Genomic DNA, 13,568 nt, shown 5'->3' with positions numbered 1-13,568 from the left:
CACACACATGAATAGTGCTAATATTAATATTACTGAAATTTTTAGTTCTACACATGCAACTACATTTAGAGGTACAAATAGCGGCAACTATTTATTTACAGCTCGTACAAAATAGATACGTGTTTCGAAGTTTTACTCTCCTTCAAAGTAGTCACCAGCATTGTGAATAGTCCGTTGCCAGCGATGTGGAAGTCGTAGGATACTCTTAGCAGTGCCAGTTGTGTTGACAGTACGAGCGGCGCGGTGTATTTCCCGACGAATTTGTAGCAGTTCTGAAGCGAATGCCGTGAAGTGTTTCCTTCCGTTTAAAAATCGAATTGAACTTACGAGGGCTTAAGTCAGGGGAGTGCAGCAGGTGGTATAGCACTTAGCAGCCCCATCAGTCAAACTAATCAGTAACAGCTTGTACTGTACGTGCTTGAGCATTATCCTGCAAAAGGATGGTCAGGTCCTGCAGAAAGTGTCATCACTTCTGTCTCTGTGCTGTTCATTTTTGCAACACAACCTACGACCAGCTTTCCTTAAGGAAACATAACGTTCGACCGATTTTCAGACCAACTAAGAAAATAGGTCAAGCACTTCGTTCCATTAAGGATAAACGTCCCCCTCTGTCTGCAAGTGGTGTCTATAAGATTCTGAGCACATGTGATAGAGTCTACATTGGAACTACAAAGAGAAGTGTGAATACACGTTCGAAGGAACATAAATGTCTTTGCCGACTAAGGAAAACAGACAACTCAGCCATGGCGGAACATGCTCTTTAGTCGGGTGACCACGTAGTGAAATTTTCGGAAACTGAAGTTTTATGTACTATGACGAACTATTATCCATGGCTATATAGAGAAGCCATCGAAATATATAAACATGGGGATAATTTTAACAGAAAAGAAGAAGCCTTGAAAGTCAGCGATATATGGACAGTGGCGCTACAGAATCGATGAGAAGTTTTTATCTTTGACGTACTATGATCGATAATAATAATATATCCTTGGCAAGGTTTATCTCTGCTATCACGTGAATTTCCAGACCATGCCCACTTTCCACGGTATTTAGGCCGTTCTTCGACGTCCGACTCTTCAGTCAGCAAGACTCAGCACAACCAGGAGCACCTTCGAAAATGTCCAACGTAGCCTTGGACGAAACGTCAGGGGTAGAACAGTTCCATGGACCACGGTCATACAACCTAGAAGAATTCTCGCAGCTGAAACATCCGATCGTGAAAGCCTTCATGGTACGATCACTGTATTTCATACGTCAAATTTATTTTCTGTATGAACCGTGATTAAGATGGACATGTCATTTTGATTTTTGTAAATTATCAATGTGCACATCAGAGAGAGAGCAAGTTATGTTACTGTTAACTAATCGTTGGTCTTGTTATGGCACAGTCTTTGACTCTGCCCAAGCTGTTACACTCTTAGTTCAAATGTGGTAGGTGATGGACATATTTATTAGTGCTGTGTAACTTGTGACTGTATGTGTTAGATGAAAAACGATTTATTGTAACATGATGTATATATAGGAAAGCGAGAAGAATATAAATTTTGAATAATATTATTATTTTTTGAAGAGATGAAGTTTGAGGAAAGACTGCAGTTTGTTGGAGTGATTATTGTCAGCTAGTTAACTTGCTCAGAGCTGAGAGAAAGACCATCCCACTTCTATGAATCATGCATTAAGATATCAACTGATTTAGTTGTTTGGTTTTTATAGAAATTCCCCGTTAACATCATGCCCTACTTAAATCATTGTTGACTTTGTTATGTAAAGTATTATTCAGACCAAAGTTATGTGTCAAGATCACGCGAAAATTTACTTTGTCTTTTTGAATACATACTTCATTCTAAAATCTTGGAATACCATTTCATAGGAGTAGTTACTCTCGCAATCCCACTTTTTAAAGAAGATTTATCATCACGCGTTCCCACATTGCACCATGTGGTAAGCGACAGTCTGAATACTGTTGCTAAATTTTATTTAAAAATAGAAATCTGGTTTAGTCGCTGCCTACTTGCTGTTTCCTGTTGTGCTTTTGACATATCTGCAACAATGTTATCCAGACGCGAGGTAAGTTGAAATTTTATTAGGGCCAGATAACTGCTTTATTTCAAGTATGCATTTAATACAAAGACAAGTTGTATTCACACCATTTACAACACAGTTCAAATTAGGTTGTCTTTAGTCAAAGGTTAGCTTTCGAGTTTAAGTCCGATATCAGTTTGTGGGTAAACAGTTTTGGCAATACGTAGACCTTTTAATGGAGTGGGAAGTTAATTTGGGCTAAATTTCATACATATAAAGTGGGCAGTTTACACATGCATAAAACCAAAAGTGTGAAGTATTAGGTTTGTTAAGAAACACTGCACTCAAGCAGCAATGAACTACATTCTACTGTATTTCTACTAATAAATTTACAACCATAAGTTTATTCTTCATCTAAAGCTAAAACTCTATGTATTGCATGTGTCAAATGCTCAATCACTATATAATCTGTACAACACCAGGAGTGTATGTATCTAAGGAACCACACAAAATAAACCACAACTACCAACTATTAGACAAACAAACAACTACTGAATATCATGTAGCCTCCAGGCAAGGAACTCTTCAAGTAATATATCAGTACACACAAACACAACAAACCTACATAAACACACACCGTTTCAGGCGAGGATCTACCGAGAAATAAGTGGAAACAGACTATTATCAACCAACAAGATACTTAGACTATATGGCACATCCAAATATACACGAATAAAAAAATGTTTTGCATCACCCCGGTTCTCAGAACTCCAGAAGATAGACGTTGACTGTGAATATTGTATCACAGACACAGTCCCTTTGACTGTTTAGAGATGTCACTAAATCCACCCAAAGATGTAAACAACCATCCATGAGCAGCGCCTATTAGACGGCTTTCCTTCGGAACAGTCTCCACACCTTCCAATTTGACTATGTAAGCAAAGAGCAGATGTGGTTTCAATTCAAATGAATAATACCGACGGCAGCTGATAAAAAATATAGTATATAACAAACTAATAAGAGAAGGCACACCAACCGGCCGCGGTGGCCGAGCGGTTCTAGGCGCTTCAGTCCGGAACCGCGCGACTACTACGGTCGCAGGTTCGAATCCTGCCTCGGGAATGGATGTGTGTGATGTCCTTAGGTTAGGTTAGGTTTAAGTAGTTCTAAGTTCTAGGGGACTGATGACCTCAGATGTTAAGTCCCAAAGTGCTCAGAGCCATTTGAACCATTTTTGAAGGCACACCAAATAAGGCAGAACACTGGCGTGAAAGAAACGAACAAAGCATGCCACATTTAAAGGAATGCAAAATGTCCGGGATTGATGATGTTTTACTAAAGCTATAAATTTAGAGTGAACGTCAATGCAAGAGGCCCTTAATAGTTTCCACAACAAAACTTGATCTCTAAATCCGGCAGAAAATCCAAAGAATTTCTGTTCACATGTTAAGTACACCAGTTGCAAGGCACAATCAGTAACTTCGCTGAACGACAGCGATGGTAGCGTTATCAACGGCAATTTCACGAAAGCAGATTTACAAAACACGGTTTTCCAAAATTCCTTCACCATAGAAGAATTAAACGTTCCGGAATTTGAATGAGGAACCGCTTCCAACGCGAATAACTTAGAAATGTACATCCTTAGTGTAGTGAAGCACCTTAAATCACTTAATAAAGGCAAGCCCTCCAGTCCATAGTGTATACAAACGACGTTCCATTCACAGTATGCTGAATCAATGGCTGCATACTTAGCAATCATATACAACCGCTTGACGAAAACACTGTATCAAAAGATTGTAACGGTGCATAGGTTACACCAGTAGTCAAGCAAAGAAATATTAGAAACTCATCGACTAATGTCGATTTACAGTAGGAATTTAGAGCATTACCATGTGCGAATATCTCGACTTACCTAGAATAAAACGATTTATTGACAATTAGCACGTACTTAGTTAATATCGCTCGAGTGAAACGCAACAAGTATGTCTTTATTTACATAAAGCAGTGGATGCTATAGATAGGGGATCTGCAATCGACTGTATATTTCTAACTTCCCAGAAGTCTTTTGCTATCGTTCCCCACAAGCGTCAATGAAATTATGTGACTGGATTAGCGATTTACTGTCAGGAAGTTCGTAGTAACTGACGGAAAACCATCGAGAGACACAAAAGTGGCATCTGACGTCCACGGAAGTATTACAGGCCCTCTCCTCTTCAGAATATATATAAAATACACTACTGGCCATTAAAATTGCTACACCACGAAGATGACATGCTACAGACGCGAAATTTAACCGACAGGAAGAGGATGCTGTGATATGCAAATGATTAGCTTTTCAGAGCATTCACACAAGTTTGGCACCGGTGGCGACACCTACAACGTGCTGACATGAGGAACGTTTCCAACCGATTTCTCATACACAAACAGCAGTTGACGGGCGGTGCCTGGTGAAACGTTGTTGTGATGCCTCGCGTAAGGAGGAGAAATGCGTACCATCACGTTTCCGACTTTGATAAAGGTCGGATTGTAGCCTATCGCGATTGCGGTTTATCGTATCGCGACATTGCTGCTCGCCAATGACTGTTGGCAGAATATGGAATCGCTTGGTTCAGGAGGATAATAAGGAACGCCGTGCTGGATCCCAACGGCTCGTATCACTAGCAGTCGAGATGAGAGGCATCTTATCCGCATGGCTGTAACGGATCGTGCAGCCACGTTTCGATCCCTGAGTCAACAGATGGAGACGTTTGCAAGACAACAACCATCTGCACGAACAGTGCGACGACGTTTGCAGCAGCATGGACTATCAGCTCGGAGACCACGGCTGCGGTTACCCTTGACGCTGCATCACAGACAGGAGCGCCTGCGATGGTGTACTCAACGACGAACCTGGGTGCACGAACGACAAAACGTCATTTTTTCGGATGAATCCAGGTTCTGTTTACAGCATCATGATGGTTCAATCCGTGTTTGGTGACAACGCGGTGAACGCACATTGGAAGTGTGTATTCGTCATCGCCATACTGGCGTATCACACGGCTTCATGGTATGGGGTGCCATTGGTTACACGTTTCGGTCACCTCTTGTTCGCATTGACAGCACTTTGAACAGTGGACGTTACATTTCAGATGTGTTACGACCCGTGGCTCTACCCTTCATTCGATCCCTGCGAATCCCTACATTTCAGCAGGATAATGCACCACCGCATGTTGCAGGTCCTGTACGGGCCTTTCTGGATACAGAAAATGTGGACTGCTGCCCTGGCCAGCACATTCTCCAAATCTCTCACCAACTGAAAACGTTTGGTCAATGGTGGCCGAGCAACTGGCTCGTCACAATATTCCAGTCACTACTCTTGATGAACTGTGGTATCGTGTTGAAGCTGCATGGGCAGCTGTACCTGTACACGCCATCCCAGCTATCAAGGCCGTTATTACGGCCAGAGGTGGTTGTTCTGGGTACTGATTTCTCAGGGTGTATGCACCCAAACTGCGTGAAAATGTAATCACATGTCATTTCTAGTATAATATATTTGTCATGAATACCCGTTTATCATCTGCATTTCTTCTTGGTGTAGCAATTTTAATGGCCAGTAATGTATTTATGAAATAGTAGTTTGTTCGCAAATAATGCTGTGATTTACCGTCTAGCAAAGTCATCAGAAGATAGAAAACTATTACAAAATGATTTAGACAAAGTATCAATATGGTGCGAAAAGTGGCGGTTGGCTGTAAATAAGGACAAGTTTGAAGTCATCCACGTGATTACTAAAAGGTATCTGTTAAATACATACGAAAAACAATTTTAAAAAACTTAAATTCGAATGATCGCATACATAACGTTGTGGGGAAAGCGAACCAAGGACTGCAATTTATTGCCAGAACTCTTAGAACATAGGAAAAGTCTACTAAAGAGACTGCCTACACCACGCATGTCCGACCTCTGCTAGAATGTTGCTATGCGTTATGGGATCCTTACCAGATAGGATTGACGGTGTACATCGAAAAGGAAGGTCAGCTTGAATTTTGTATTATCGTTAGATGGGGGAGAGTGTGTCACGGATATGGCAATCATTAAAACAAAAGCGTTTCTCGTTGCAACAGGACCTTTTCAGGAGATATCACTCGCATACATTTTGCTCCGAATGTGCAAATCATTTGTTGGCGCCCATCTACATAGGGAGGAATGATCATCACAGAGAAATGAGGAAAATCATAGGTCCTACAGAAAAATTTAAGTGTTCGTTTCTTGCGCACGCTGTTCGAGAGTGGAACAGCAGAGAAAAAGCTTGAAGGCGGTTCGATGAACCCTCTGCCAGCCACTTAATTCTGAAATCCACACTGGTCATGTAGATGTAGGCGTAGATTAACTGTGGCTGGTTCCTGTTCTCTCCTTCAGAAGACTCAGCTTCTATTTTGTACATAGTCACGGTCTGAAAACGCGAATTTCGACAAAATGGCAATAAATAAGATTTCTTTCCTTCTTATCCTTTCTGTTATTACTGCACTCATGCTCATAAATTAAGGGTAATGCTGATACATGGTGAACCAACGCTCTGGTGGGCGGTTTGCGGGTTTAGATCACCTCGGGATATGACCATGCGAACATTTGACCTGCAGTCGTCGCACGGTGGCGCTAGCAGCAGTCCACATACGCAGAGGTGTGTTGGTGCATGTCAGAGTACGGTGCAGCGAGTAAGTGTGCAGACGTTTTCAGAAGTGCTAATGGTGACTGTGTGTTGAAAATGGCTCAGAGAACACATATTGATGACGTTATGAGGGGTAGAATAATAGTGCGACTGGAGGGGGTTGGGTTGTTTGGGGAAGGAGACCAGACAGCGAGGTCATCGGTCTAAGCGACTGGAGGATGGTAAACACAGCAGCTTGTAGCACGGGTCCTCCGTGTGCCACGAAGTATGATCTTAAGATTATGGCAACGATTCCAGCAGACAGGAAACGTGTCCAGGCGCTACAGTACGGGACGTCCACAGTGTACAACAGCACAATAAGACCGATGTCTCACCATCAGAGCCCGCAGACGGCCAAGGATTACTGCAGGTAGCCTTGCTCGGGACCTTACCGCAACCACTGGAACAGTTGTCTCCGGACACACGGTCTACAGACGACTGAACAAACATGGTTTATTCGCCCAGAGACCTGCAAGGTGCATTCCACTGACCTCTGGTGTTGTGTTGGCAGAAGAGCCAACACCGTGTTACTAGTGGAGGCCGAAATGTACGCGTTTTAGCTCACGCAGGCTGGCGTGAGGAGGGAAGAACTATACTGACGTGAGGTCTGGAACATGAAAAGGAATTAGAATTCAGAAAGCGGACGTAATTAGTTTGATACTTAACTTTAATCCATTAATGATGAACGTCGCTCTTGACGGTACATGATTCACAATATTATCTGTTCAGAATACATTCATAGTAACTGAATATGGCGCCTTGCTAGGTCGTAGCAAATGACGTAGCTAAAGGCTATGCTAAACTGTCGTCATGCAAATGAGAGCGTATGTAGACAGTGAACCATCGCTAGCAAAGTCGGCTGTACAACTGGGGAGAGTGCTAGGGAGTCTCTCTAGACTAGACCTGCCTTGTGGCGGCGCTCGGTCTGCAATCACTGATAGTGGCGACACGCGGGTCCGACATATAAGAACACAGTACCTGGTCATTGCAACAGTGGCCCCGGCTTATGTTCACGGTCGAGTCCAGGTATAGTCTGGACAGTGATTCTCGCCGGGTTTTCAACTGGCGTGAACCAGGAACCAGATACCGACCCCTTAATGTCCTTGAAAAGGACCTGTATGGAGGTCGTGGTTTGATGCTGTGGGGTGGGACTATGATTGGTGCACGTACACCCCTGCATGTCTTTGACAGAGGAACTGTAACAGGTCAGGTGTTTCGGGACGTCATTTTGCATGAGTATGTCCGCCTTTTCAGGGGTGCAGTGGGTTCCACCTTCCTCCTGATGGATGATAATGCACGGCCCCACCGAGCTGCCATCGTGGAGGAGTACCTTCAAACGGAAGATATCAGGTGAATGGAGTGGCCTGCCTGTTCTCCAGACCTAAACCCCATCGAGCACGTCTGGGATGCTCTCGGTCGACGTATCGCTGCACGTCTTCAAACCCCTACGACAGGCACTGGTGCAAGAATGGGAGGCTATACCCCAGCAGCTGCTCGACGACCTGACCGAGATTATGCCAACCCGTTGTGCGGCCTGTGTACGTGTGCATGGTGACCATATCCCATATTGATGACGGGGTACATGCGCAGTAAACAGTGGCGTTTTGTAGCACATGTGCTTCGGGACGGTTTTCTCATCACCAATACTGTGGACTTACAGATCTGCGTCGTGTGTGTTCCCTATGTGCCTAGGCTATTAGCGCCAGTTTTGTGTAGTGCCACGTGGTGTGGCACCACATTCTGCAGTTATCCTTAATTTATGAGTACGAGTATATTTTAATGGCCACCAGTAGTGAAGAACCTACTTGTTGCTCTATGTGCGAGTGCAAATTCCTTAAGCCGTCGGCACACGGGCCGTGCTTTCTAACGTTGAGCGTTGAGCGTGTTTCTGCCATCATAGCGTGGAAAAAGCTCTTTGGGGAGCCTTTCCCACCGTGCAGAGAAATATCTAACTTGTCAGATACACTGAACGTGCGTTTGGACGCTGACCAATGAGATCGAAGAACACCACGTACGTCACATGCCCGTTATCTCTCTTCACTGCGGAATCGCGTACACACTATACAAAGTGTTTCCATAGGAGCGTGCAAAAATGTAAAAGGACATAGAGAATGCTCCACTGAACAATTTGAGGCAGGGAATCTGGGGTCGGAGAAACGGTCTTAGGGAGATATGGAAGTAAACTTGTCTACCGCTTTGTCTATCATTACTGTTTTCCAGCTTATTTACATGCATACAAGTTTATACGTTCTGCGACGTTCATTTGCATGTACATTCTTTATTTACTGCAAGGAAACAAGAAGGGCGAGCCTGATTACTCGGAAGTCACGATGCAGGTTTTGTTTACTTTACTTGTCCGTAAGGTGGCTCTGTCGTATCGTATTTACATTGTCCCTCGACAGAACGTGCTATGAATCAACGGCAGACCCATTCATTACTCAGTGCTATTCAGAGACGTACAGTGCAGTACGATAGAGCAGTACAGGTACAGTTTCACAAAACTCACTGAAATGCGTCTTGTGTATGGAGAAGTACGTTGTAATGCTCTGGCTGCTGAAAGGCTTATAGGGAACGATTTCCTAACAGACATCATTCGTCACGACGCGTGTTAATTTCTCTCGGTCGACGAATACGGGAAACTGGTTCATTGGAAAGAAGAAACGAAGGAGCTGGCAACATGAGGACCACTTGCATACACTATTATCTCCTTGTACTGGCTTCACCGACCGTAGGTTCCCTACCTCAAGCTCTTCATTAGAGCATCTGTGTCCTGTTAAATTTTTGCACGCTCTTACGGGAACACCCTGTACTGTATGTATATATACCATTTTTAAGCATCTACAAACTGAGGATTTATCGAAAATCCGTTGTTAATTGCATGATTTTTTGTAATAAAATGACGAGAAACCTCATATTGGAGGTTAAAGTATTATTGTAACTTGTACAGTTGGTTATTATTAAGATTAGAGATTACTTTAGATTAGATTAGTACTTGTTCCATAGATCATGAATCACGGAACGTGTCAGGTTAATAAAAAGTGTCTATACAAGATATTACATTACACAAAATATTACATGACACTTAATATTTTTAATTTTTTTTTGGTGGGGGTTGCGAAAATTACCCACTTACTATATCCAAAAATTCATCTAATGAGTAGGAGGAGCTGCCATTCAGAAATTCTTTTAATTTCCTTTTAAATGCTATATGGCTATCTGTCAGACTTTTGATGCTATTAGGTAAGTGAACAAAGACTTTTGTGGCAGCATAATTTACCCCCTTCTGAGCCAAAGTTAGATTTAACCTTGAGTAGTGAAGATCATCGTTTCTCCTAGTGTTGTAGCCATGTACACAGCTATTACTTTTGAATTCTTTCGGGTTGTTAACAACAAATTTCATAAGTGAATATATATATTGTGAGGCTATAATGAAGATCTCTCGCTCTTTAAATAAGTGTCTGCAGGATGATCTTGGATGAGCTCCAGCAATTATTCTGATTACACGCTTTTGTGCAATGAACACTCATTTACTCAATGATGAGTTACCCCAGAGTATGATACCATACGAAAGCAGAGAATGAAAATGGGCGTGGTAAGCTAATTTACTGAGATGTATATCGCCAAAATTTGCAATGATCCTAATAGCATAAGTAGCCGAACTCAAACGTTTCAGCAGATCTCCAGTGTGTTTTTCCCAGTTCAACCGCTCATCTAAGCATACACCTAGAAATTTTGAATATTCTATCTTAGCTACCGATTTCTGATCGAAGTCTATATTTATTAATGGTGTCATTTCATTTACTGTGTGGAACTGTATGTACTGTGTTTGGTCAAAGTTTAATGAGAGCCCATTTGCAGAGAACCACTTAATGATTTTCTGAAAAACATCATTTACAATTTCACTAGTTAATTCTTGTCTGTTGGGTGTGATAGCTGTACTTGTATAGTGGGGTGTGCGTACTGTAAGACCTTCGGTTCACATACCATCAGATTATTTGACTTGTCGCTCTAACGAAGTAGGCGAGTGTGAGCAATGTCTCGTGGTCTTATCGTGGCGTGTTTATCTTCTGCCGTTAGGTCAGACGATAGAAATGCCACTTGCACGCTTAGAGTAGCAGATTGACGGTGACCAACTTTAAACAGAACTTGATTAATTTTCACACACATTTATTAAAATATTAAAAATCATAAACCTTACTTAACTTTATTCTGGATGCTATTTACAATTGACAATCTGAAGTTCCTTTGGTCTTGGTACGTTAATCTTATCCTCACATATCTCTGATACTTGACAAAGTTATATATTTCTCTTCATGGCTATGTACAGGAATACGATAATCTTATTAGGCGCAGACTGAAACTTGACTGCAGACTAATACAGACTATTGCAGACTGACTAATAAGAGGTCTGTATACTCGTTGTAATACCTCGCGCGTTCAGGTATCACTGCGCGAGTGTGATCCGCGAGGAGAAAAGGTTCTACGCTAGCAGCAATCTCACTGGCTGCGTTACATATTAATACGCGGATCGGCGGAAGCAGAATTTGGTCCGTCTCTAAGACAGCGCCATCTCGTAGTGCGGAGATGGACGAGCGCTGCGCCTGCGCTGTTGCGCTTAGCGGGGCGCGCTCTAGTGGGAAAGTTGTGTACGCGCTGACTACGCGGAACTATGTACAAAACATATAGTCAGTTAACATTTCTACCTTTAAAGCTTTTGCTTAGTAACAAATCTAGGATTAAGGCTTTCAGGAGACGGAAAGACGCAAAGTTCGTCACATAACAGTCATGCTGAAGATAGTACAGTCAGTAGAGTTGTATAATTATAAGATACCGACTGACGTGATGCTAGTTCCTGTCTCATCGTATCCAATTTTTTTACTATACTTCGTGCTATCTAATAGGTTGCGATACTGTCTTATTAGTTTAATAAAAGTATATGCTTTCATATTCTTTTTTTTTTTTTTTTGGGGGGGGGGGGGTCATCAGTCTTCTGAATGGTTTGATGCGGCCCGCCACGAATTCCTCTCCTGTGGCAACCTCTTCATCCCAACTTATCGCGTCCGCAGCTCGTGGTCGTGCGGTAGCATTCTCGCTTCCCACGCTCGAGTTCCCGGGTTCGATTCCCGGCGGGGTCAGGGATTTTCTCTGCCTCGTGATGACTGGGTGTTGTGTGATGTCCTTAGGTTAGTTAGGTTTAAGTAGTTATAAGTTCTAGGGCACTGATGACCATAGATGTTAAGTCCCGTAGTGCTCAGAGCCCATCAACTTATCGTTTGCAACTTACGTCCTCGATTATTTGCTGGATGTACTCCAATCTCTGCCTTCCTCTACAGTTTCTGCGCTCTACAGCTCCATCTAGTGCCACAGAAGTTATTCCTTGATGTCGTAACAGATGTCCCTTCTCCTTCTCAATGATTTCCACATAATCCTTTCCTCTCAGTTTCTGCTGAAAACCTCCTGATTCCTTACCTTATCAGCCCACCTAATTTTCAACATTCGTCTGTTGGATCATATCTCAAATGCTTCGACTCTCCTCTGTTCCGCTTCTTCCACAGTGAATGTTTCGCTACCATTCAGTGATGTGCTCCAGATGTTAGCTCTCAGAGATTTTTTCCTCAAATTCAACTTTATGCAAATATAAGTGCGCTCTTTTTGAGGAGTGAGTTTGTCCGATTGGCTTGATCTACAAGACAGTCTGCACAGCTTGCAGTACGAGGGGCGTTTGAAAAGTCCGTGCAAAAATAAAAACTACTTACGTGTTTGGGGTAAACCTTATTTTTCGACATAGTCTCCTTTTAGAATTATACACTTCGTCCAACGCTGTTCTAATTTGTTGATGCCATCTGAATAATAGGAATTGCCCAAGTCTGCAAAATAGCTATTAGCTGCTGCAATCACCTTCTCGCTTGAATAAAATCTTTGTCCTGCCAGCCATCAAATTGGGGAACAAATGGTAGTTCAGATGGTTCAAATGGCTCTGAGCACTATGGGACTTAACTTCTGAGGTCATCAGTCCCGGAGAACTTAGAACTACTTAAACCTAACTAACCTAAGTACATCACACACATCCATGACTGAGGCAGGATTCGAACCTGCGACCGTAGCGGTCGCGCGATTCTAGACTGTAGTGCCTAGAACCGCTCGGCCACACCAGCCGGCTAACAAATGGTAGTTCGAGGGAGTCTAGTCTGGAGAATAGGGGGGATGTGAAACGAGTTGGAATCTTATTTCCATTAATTTGCGACCAAAACTGCCGAGGTGTGTGCTGGTGCATTGCCGTGATGGAAAAGGACTTTTTTGCGGCCAAATCGCCGGCGTTTTTCTTGCAGCTCGGTTGTCAAACGGTCCAATAACGATGAATAATATGCACCTGTAATAGTTTTACCCTTTTCCAGATAGTCGATGAGGATTATCCCTTGCGAATCCCAAAAGACAATCGCCATAACCTTTCCGGCCGAAGGAATGGTCTTCGCCTTTTTTGGTGCAGATTTTCCCTTGGTAACCCATTGTTTAGGTTGTTATTTGGTCTCAGGAGTATAGAAATGTAGCCATGTCTGATCCACAGTGACGAAACGACTCTTAAAGTCCTGTGGATTCTTCCTGAACAGCTGGAAACCATCCTCGCAAGATTTCACACGATTCCGTTTTTCGTCTAGCGTGAGCAATAGTGGAACCCATCTTCTGCCTAGCTTTCTCATGTTCAAATGTGTATGATGTACCCGTTCATTCGAGATGCCCACAGTACTAGTAATCTCACACACCTTAACTCTTCTGTCATCCATCACCATATCATGGATTTTATCAATGATTTCTGGAGTCGTGGCCTCCACAGGGCTTCAAGAACGTTCAGCATCACTTG

The sequence above is a fragment of the Schistocerca nitens genome, chromosome 10 (genome assembly GCF_023898315.1).
Source record: "Schistocerca nitens isolate TAMUIC-IGC-003100 chromosome 10, iqSchNite1.1, whole genome shotgun sequence".
Lineage (NCBI taxonomy): Eukaryota > Metazoa > Arthropoda > Insecta > Orthoptera > Acrididae > Schistocerca > Schistocerca nitens.
The sequence above is the reverse complement of the archived record's forward strand: the minus strand, read 5'-3'. Positions refer to the sequence as shown.